The following is an 8,104-nucleotide window of genomic DNA, read 5'->3' as shown; positions in this document are numbered from 1 at the left end:
AGCACCCTGATCGGCCTTCCGCCTCCGAGCCTTGGTCCTTCCGGCACCGCACTGACCGGAAGACAGAAGTGGAGGGCACTGTGGGGAGAGGGGGCCGTGTGAGGATGAGTGTGATTTGGAAACTGGACAGGGGAGTTGCTGGCTCTTGCACATTTTTTTGTCCGCGGCTTTAGGATAAGCAGGAGCCGGCAGAAGTAAAAACATGTGGCTATTTTTTTTTCTTGGACCTTGGGAAACCAAGTGATAAAATAGAGTAACACCAACGAAACTCTCTCTGAAGCACTAAGTTTAATGCTAATTACAGGTACCAAGAAGATTCTATGTGATTTTAATGTCTTCTGTGTTGCCATTTTTTGCTTACAAGGAAGTGAGATAAATGGAGGCAATGAAACCGATTAAGTAAATTGCGTGAGAAAAGTCTGAGTTCTCATATGCTTTCAGTTACTTTAATCTTCTGATTATATTGATTGATACTAGCATCTTGTTTTTGTAAGTGGACAATGTTATAATTTATTTCTGTTAGCAATTAAGAATTACAATGCAAATGCCAGATCAGTAGTATAGAAATTAAGAGCAGATTTGCCCTAAGGCAACTTTGCTTTTATCGGTCAAAGTAAAGATTGCTTGAAATATAATTATGTGAACGGAAGCCATTGCTATATGATTCAAATAGATTCTTTCTAGGGAAATAAATCTGTCATCATCTACAGCAAATTATTTAATTTCCAGTCTCCTACCCTAGGGCTATCACAAAGAATGAAGATCATGCAATGGACACAAATTTATTGAGTGACAACTCTCTGTGTGATACCGTTCTGATGGCCTCCTATTCACCCCATTATTGAAGGGGGGATTTACCACCCTAAATAGTACAAGATGGCCAAACATACCACACCTGACGCTGGACGGATGAGACTGACAGCAGTTTATTGGTTACAGACACTCACCCCCTGTGGGAGGACAACACATACCATGTAGGGTCACACAGGGGGGGCACTTGGGAGTCGAGTGAACAAGCAGGGGCTGCCTGCTACACAAGAGGCAGTAACAAGAAGACAGGGTGACCTCTGGTTCCCAGGGGAGGATGTGACTGGCTTAGGTTAGTAATTTCATAGGCTGGTAGGGAAGTAGAACTCCATCAGGTCGAGGGGCAGGCGGAGTATAGCTGGTCCAGCTAACAGGGGAAGTAGCCTAGTGGGGAGCCTTTCTCACGGGGTGGTGGAGTTGGGGGGAACATATCTGCTGAAAGCAGGAGAGCTCATGGTTAGCCCTCTGGGGTCACACGAGACTCAAAGATGTCCAGGCAGCACATGAAATTTTAGGCCTTACACTGTAGATACAAAAGAAGAATAAGACATGGTTCCTGACTGCAAAGAGCTTGAATGCTCCAGGCTGGGGTGAGAGAGGGGGCTGGGGGCACGGGATCGTCGAACTATTATAACTATTATAAATGATTCTGACTGTAAGCACAGGAGGACTTCCGAGCACGTAGAGGAAACTGGGTACAGTAACTGAGACAGACAGACTTCACAAAAAATATGGTACTTGGCTAGAACTTCAAAGGTGGGTAGGACGCATGGTTAGGAGGAGCCAAGCAGGGGGAGCATTTCAGAAGAGGAGTGAAGTGAGGAAGTCTTGCTTATGTTTAAAGATTACTCAATTCATTTATTCAAGATACACTTACTGAGGGCCTGTTCAGGGCACAGGCTGTCCAGGGAACAGGGTGAAAAAGAACCTCTAAGGACAGTGTGGGCCTTGTCTGTCAGGTTGCCCGGTCCAAGTTGGGGTGAACTCTGGGGCAGTGGCATCCCAGACAGGCATTGGGCCAGGCCTGCCACTCACCGAGGGCCTCCAATGTGGACTTTGGACATAATCTCCAATGAGGTAAGACAGAAATACACCAACAGGTAAAGATACTCAATTTGTAGTTTTAATTGCTGTAAACACTTAAAATATACTCCAATTTTAATCTTTTTCAGCATTTATTTTTTAATATACAAGGACCCTTAACAGAATGGTGTAGCCCTGGTGTACCTCCACTTCAGGGGGGTCCCACTGGCCAGGCTGCTCCTGGTGGTCCCACCCCCCAGAACCTGGTTGGCTCTTCAGGGCTCACCTCAGACTCCCTCCCCTTCAAGCCGTCTCAGCAGCCTGGGAGCACGCTGGGCTTGTTCTTGCCTGTGGTGCTTAACGCTCCAGCCAACTGAACTACCCAGCGTGTACGGGCAGCCACAAACAGAAAAAGAAGCCTCTGACTTACTGAAGGAGCACTATGTTCCTTCCAGAACAAGGCAGTCATTTTCGGGTTGTCCAGCATGAGTGTGTACCCACTGAGATATCTATGGGAGACTTATTTTACCTCTTGTACTTGGCAGGCTTCGCATGCAGATGCACACCAACGTGTCCTCAGGCTGTTCCAGCTTCATACCCCAAACGCCCTCTGAGAGGAGAGATTAAGGGGTGCTTTCTGGCTCCAGGAAATTCATTGTGACTTAACTCTCTCTTCCTTAGTGAATGACTATGTGCTATGTATTATTTACTTGTGATACGCCAAATAGTTTAGCTGGTGAGATATAAAGAGAAAGAAACCTCATCATATCTTCAGGAACTGACAATGACAACAACAAAAACTTAAAAAAAAAAGAGACAGAGAGAAGAAAACAAGCTTTCATGGATACAATTATCCCACATGGCAGCAAAAACGTCCAAAAGCTAAAATAGAAAATGACGAAAACTCTGAGGGCAAGAAATGAACTTGTCCCGGAATAAGTGTCTGTACAAATGAGCCCAGAGAGCCCCAGCACAGCCAAGTGATAGACTGGTCCTGGGGGAGGAGATGTGCGCAGACATCACATCAGCCATTCTAAGAACTGTTGGCAGATTTTAAAGACAACTGTGACCGTGTTCACCGTGGCCCCACCGGTGACGACGTTCTCAGAGCTGGACGTGAGGATGTCTCAGGATGTGCTGGGTGAGTTAGGAGGAGGCCATGCTGACCCCCAACGCGGGTATGACTTCAGCTGACACCTCAGTAGGAAAACAAAACATCCAAAGTCTGTTAAACACTCACTAAAGCAGACAGTGTCCTGGAACAGGGAGTTCCTGCGGCGCACATTCTTCAGGTGTGTGACATTTCAGATGGGTTCTCGCAGCCTGGAGATTATTTGGGAAACAAGCGGAGAAGTATTGTAAGACTGAGACAAATCACCGCTCACAGCCTGAAGAATTCTGACTGCATCTCCGCACTCTGGTTTTCTTTGGAGCCGAGTTGCTTTTCAACCATGCACGAGCTTAAAACCGACCAAAAGGGCTCTCACATGAAGTGTGGGCAGATGCAAACGTGAGCCTAGAGGATCCCAGAGGCTGGAGTAACGTGGGAATTGCTAACACACCCTTGTTGGCCGGACCCTCATAGGGCTGCTGCTTCGCTGCTTTTGATGGCTCGTGTGATCGGGGAGGTCCCTGTGCCTCGGCGGCTCCACCCAGGCCAGAAGGCACTGTGATTTCTGTCTTCTCTCTCCCAAAAGTTAGCCTTCCGGAATCGAAGGCAGCTTTGTGAAAGAGCAATTACATGAACAAGAGCACTTGTGAGTTCACTTTGTTTGACATGATACACAATCTGCACAGAAATGACCTGTGACCCCTGCATTTCATTTAGGTCAGTGTGGCCAGCACTATCCACCTCTTCCTCCTCTATGCAAATACTGTGAAGAAAAGAAGAAAACTGCCACTGTGGCAGGCCCCCGGGGGCGGGAAGCAGAAGAAGAGGGGAGGGCCATGAACCAGGAGGCCTGCCCTGCCAGCCCAGGGATCTCTGAAGCCTCGTGGTCAGCAGCCACCCTTATAGTGTCGGCATCCCCGCGTGGCAGGGTGGGGACACGGAGCTGCCGCCTCCGCCCACAGCTCCATGGGTCAGCATTTTGTATTTACAGAAAGTGTGTCCTCACCAAGTCGATAGAGTATAATTCGATTTTTCTCAGACGAGGACAGTTTAAGGCAATCTCGCCTCCCGGCTTTCCCTTGGGCCTCAGCTCCAGTTTAGACAGAGTGATCCTGAGTGAGCTTTCGACACTCGGATCTGATCCCAAGGCCTGGGGCTCCCTGAATAAAGGGGAAACCCCTGAGCTTGACACACAAGCCCCATTGTGAGCTGCTCCCTGCCTTCAGCTCTGGTCCGGATCCTGACAGGCATATCACAGCCTGACAGTGTTCTACCTACATGCTTGTTATTTCATTTTATTTCTATTGAGGCAAAATAGGCATAAAGTGCACTCATCTCAAGTGTACAACTTCATGATTTTTACATGTTTATAGCTGCATACATGAATACATGATCAACACCCGGATCAGTACCTAAGACCTTTCTCCACTCCAGAAGTTTCCCTTGTGTCCCTTCCCAGTCTATACACACCCCACCCACCACCCCAGGCTTTGCCTGTTCTTAAACTGTATATGAATAAAACTATACAATATGTATTATATGTCTGTATTCTTTTTTTTTCCTTCTTTTCCCAAAAGCCCCCCAGTACATAGCTGTACATTCTAGTTGTGAGTGCCTCTGGTTGTGCTATGTGGGATGCCGCCCCAGCATGGCTTGATGAGCGGTGCTATGCCCACGCCCAGGATCTGAACCTGCGAAACCCTGGGCCACCAAAGCGGAAAGCCCGAACTTAACCACTCAGCCACGGGGCCAGCCTCAATATGTCTGTATTCTTTCAATGTAACTGCTTGTGAATTTCATCCATGTTGTACATATATTTTGTTCATTTTTTCTTGCTGAGTAGTATTCCACTGTATGAATATATCACTATTTATTCTCTTGATTCCTTGTCATATTTCTCTTATGGCACTTAGCACAGTAGAAGGTTTGGAAGGCACGAGGAGGCCGAGGCCTGCCTGGGAGGCGGTTTTCTGAGGCGCAGGGAGACTCGCTGCTGCTGTAGAGGCTGACCTGAGGCCCGCAGCCTTGCCAGCCTGCACTGTGAGCCTACGCAGGGACCCAGAGCACCGTGTCCTCAGGATGCAGGGAGACAGCCAGCACCCATCCATTTATGAGCGAGGTATGGGGGTCATAGATTCAGGTGAAGACATTTCATACATTGTTTAAATGGTTGTGTAATGTTTATGTAGCATTTCTTCCAAGGAACTATGAATACATTTAAATAATGAGTTGCCACAACATCCTGGTAAATAGGCTGTTGGAATTTACAAATGAAGAATTTGGTACAAGAGGAAGAACTAATGCTACCCAAGGCAGCCTGTAAGGAAAACAATCGGCTTTAGTCATATCTCTGCTTTGCTTTTCCTCAAGCCTAGGAGGCAGGACAGCCAAGTGGCTAACGCTACAGGCCCCCAGGCCAGAGGGCACGGTTGGAATACGTGCCTCGGCTCCCACCTCTGTGGGTGGGCAAGTTGCACTGCCTCTCCCTGCCTCAGTGCTGCCACCTGGAAGAATGGCACGGTGACAGGAGTTCAGTGAGCTGACAGAGGCAGGGCGGTTAGAACAATGCTGGCATGGCAACCGCTAAAAAAGGTTGAGAATTGCAGCTTTTACAAAATTGTCCCATTTGCAACAACATGGATGGACCTTGAGGGTATTATGTTAAGCGAAATAAGCCAGACGGAGAAAGACAAACACCATATGAATCACTCGTGTGTGGAAGATAAACAAACACATGGACAAAGAGAACAGTTCAGTGGTCACCAGGGGGAGGGGGCTGGGAGGTGGGCACAGGGGCTGAAGGGGCGCACTCATGTGGTGATGGACAGATAACAATGTACAATTGAAATTTCACAATGTTATAAACCATCATGACCTCAATTAAAAAAAATTTATCCTTTGTCAAAAAAAATTGCAGCTTTCATTGTCATCACTTTCCTCATTCTCAGAAAGTTAGATCACATTTAGGCATTACTAATCACGAAGGCCTCAGCTTGAAGTCATGGTGACGAAACAATCAGTTTTAAATTCCTGAGGGATGGGTATTTCCAGGGAAGTGTCAGTGCTGGCGACACTCGACACACATTCTTCTGATGGCAACTATAAGGAGATTAGGAGAAAAAGACCAAACATTAGTCAAAGCATGCCAGGGTGATTAAAACGTCACAAATAAACATCCCAAAGTGATTAAACTGATTTAAATAAATATATTGTGTTAGGGACACTGTCACATACACATACAGTGTTCTGGAAAAGCAGCCGTGAAGTGTTACTAGAACTGAGGCCTCTTCTGGGATGTTGCTAAGGAAAGTTCACAATCTCGGGCTGCTAATTAAAATTACTTCTACTTATTGCGCATAAATTAGGTCCTAATAAGGTGAGAAAATAGTTAAAGAATGAAAATAGCTTCTCTGCATAAAAACAAATCCAGGGAGCCTTCCACCCTCAATTCTATCTTGTTTCTCCTCAGCTGCAGTTGGATACAAAGAAAACAGCACTGACAGCAGAGAGAAAATCAAAATGGAATCTTTCATGTAATTAGCATACACAGTCCACACAGGGCACACAGAAGACGGGTGAGCGGTGGAGAGCGAAGTCTTTGCAGGCATTGAAAGACAAGCCCCGCAGGCTTTTGAGCTCTGACCAGTCCAGAAGTGAAGGACAAGTGCCCAGGAGAGATTATGATTTCAAGCCAGAATGATGTGAGTATGAGAAGTTGAGGATTAGTGTCAGAAGAACCAAATTAAGTCATAATCATTTATACCTTTCAAAGGTTCCTCTTAAAACATAACTTGATGAATGTGTTCAAGTTCCACTCTTAATGAAAATAATTATTTTTGGATAGCTAGTGAGAGAGAGAGAGAGATGCAGGAAGTCTGAATATATCCATGTGTTGGATTTTCAAAAACGTCAGAGGCCCAGTGGGACTTCACGGAGAAGGCAAATTCCGGGTTGCCAGTTCTTGGTAAGATTCCTAAAGACAATGAGGGGGTGGGCATTGGGTCTCCTGAAATTGGAGATCACAGTCTGGAGACCCCTTAGCTGAAATCTGCCTGCAAACCCATTTTTGGTGATCTACACTGGGTTAAAAATGTTTTTGAACCCTAACTCTCAAAAAAGAAATTAATCTTTTTAAAAACCCCAGTTTCTGGCTTCTCTCACAGGCGTCCTGGTGGCCGGGCAGGCGGGCCGCCTACCCACAGTGGGCAGGGTCTGGGAGGGGCCGCTCCTGAGGCAGTTTGGCGCAGTCCCGTTCGTCTGCCGCCCCCCCGCCCCCCCCCCCCCCCCCCCCCCCCCCCCGTCTGTTATTGCTGGGCGGGAGGGTTTTGAAGTTTCACCCTGGCCAAGGATACTTATGTTGGTGGAGGTGTCTTAGTGGGGAGGAACTGTAGGGCCTTTGGAAAACCTTTTTCAAGGCAAAATATATCTGTGTCAGTTTGAAGGCAAACAGATGGGAGTATTGTGGGCTCTCTTTGGGGATCCTAATGGACAGGATTTTTTGCCCCACCTGTAAGACGCAGCAGTCACTTCTCAGGCAGCTCTCGGGGTATGAATATTTGGCTAACTCCTTCCAGGCTGAGCTTCTCCAGAGCAGGGCACGCAGTCTCATTCATCGTGTCCTCAGCAGGTGTCTGGCACAAAGCTGGGGCTTAATAAAGATTTATTGAATGAATAAAAGGTCCCTGTAATATTCTCCACCCTCTAAATTGAGCATGAGAACGTATTTGCTTTTTAAAAAAGAGTCATTCAGTTCTCTGGGTATCATCTCTCCCTACCGCGCGTGAAACTTTCCATTCATCCTGTTGACCCTTGTGACCCTCAGGAAGTTGTCCTGTTCACCAGCAAGCCAGAGGGGAAACTTACTGGGCCGCCCCTCGATGCCTTCCAGCACACGCCGGCCTCCTCGGAGGCGCCAAGGGTGTCCCGCCAGACCGCCTGCTGCGTGACAGGGAGGAGGGGCCATCTGCCGCTTGCACATCTGAGCATTACAGCGTTTGAATGAGGGCACGATGACTTCCACAAACGCCGTGAATGCTTCTTGTGTGAAGCAGCTGCTTTCACTTTGTTGAAAGGAAACCGTTTTTCAGCGTTCCAATGTACTCGGCCAGATTTTCGCCGGGAGGATGATGAGCCAATGCTGGCTGTTTGTAAACCCTGCTTATT

General features: G+C 47.3%; 1 long non-coding RNA gene across 1 annotated transcript; it reads right to left on the bottom strand.

Moving 5' to 3' along the window:
- Positions 1-1,963: 1,963 nt before the first annotated feature.
- Positions 1,964-8,104, bottom strand: LOC106781974 (uncharacterized). Its single transcript, XR_001378792.3, has 3 exons — positions 7,805-8,104; positions 7,449-7,589; positions 1,964-6,040 (listed from the first exon to the last, which is right to left on the bottom strand). It is a non-coding gene; the product is annotated as an uncharacterized lncRNA (long non-coding RNA).

Source organism: Equus caballus, chromosome 19 (genome assembly GCF_041296265.1).
Source record: "Equus caballus isolate H_3958 breed thoroughbred chromosome 19, TB-T2T, whole genome shotgun sequence".
In the NCBI taxonomy this organism is placed as follows: domain Eukaryota; kingdom Metazoa; phylum Chordata; class Mammalia; order Perissodactyla; family Equidae; genus Equus; species Equus caballus.
Note: the sequence above shows the minus strand (reverse complement) of the source record. Positions and strands in the feature narration are given on the sequence as shown.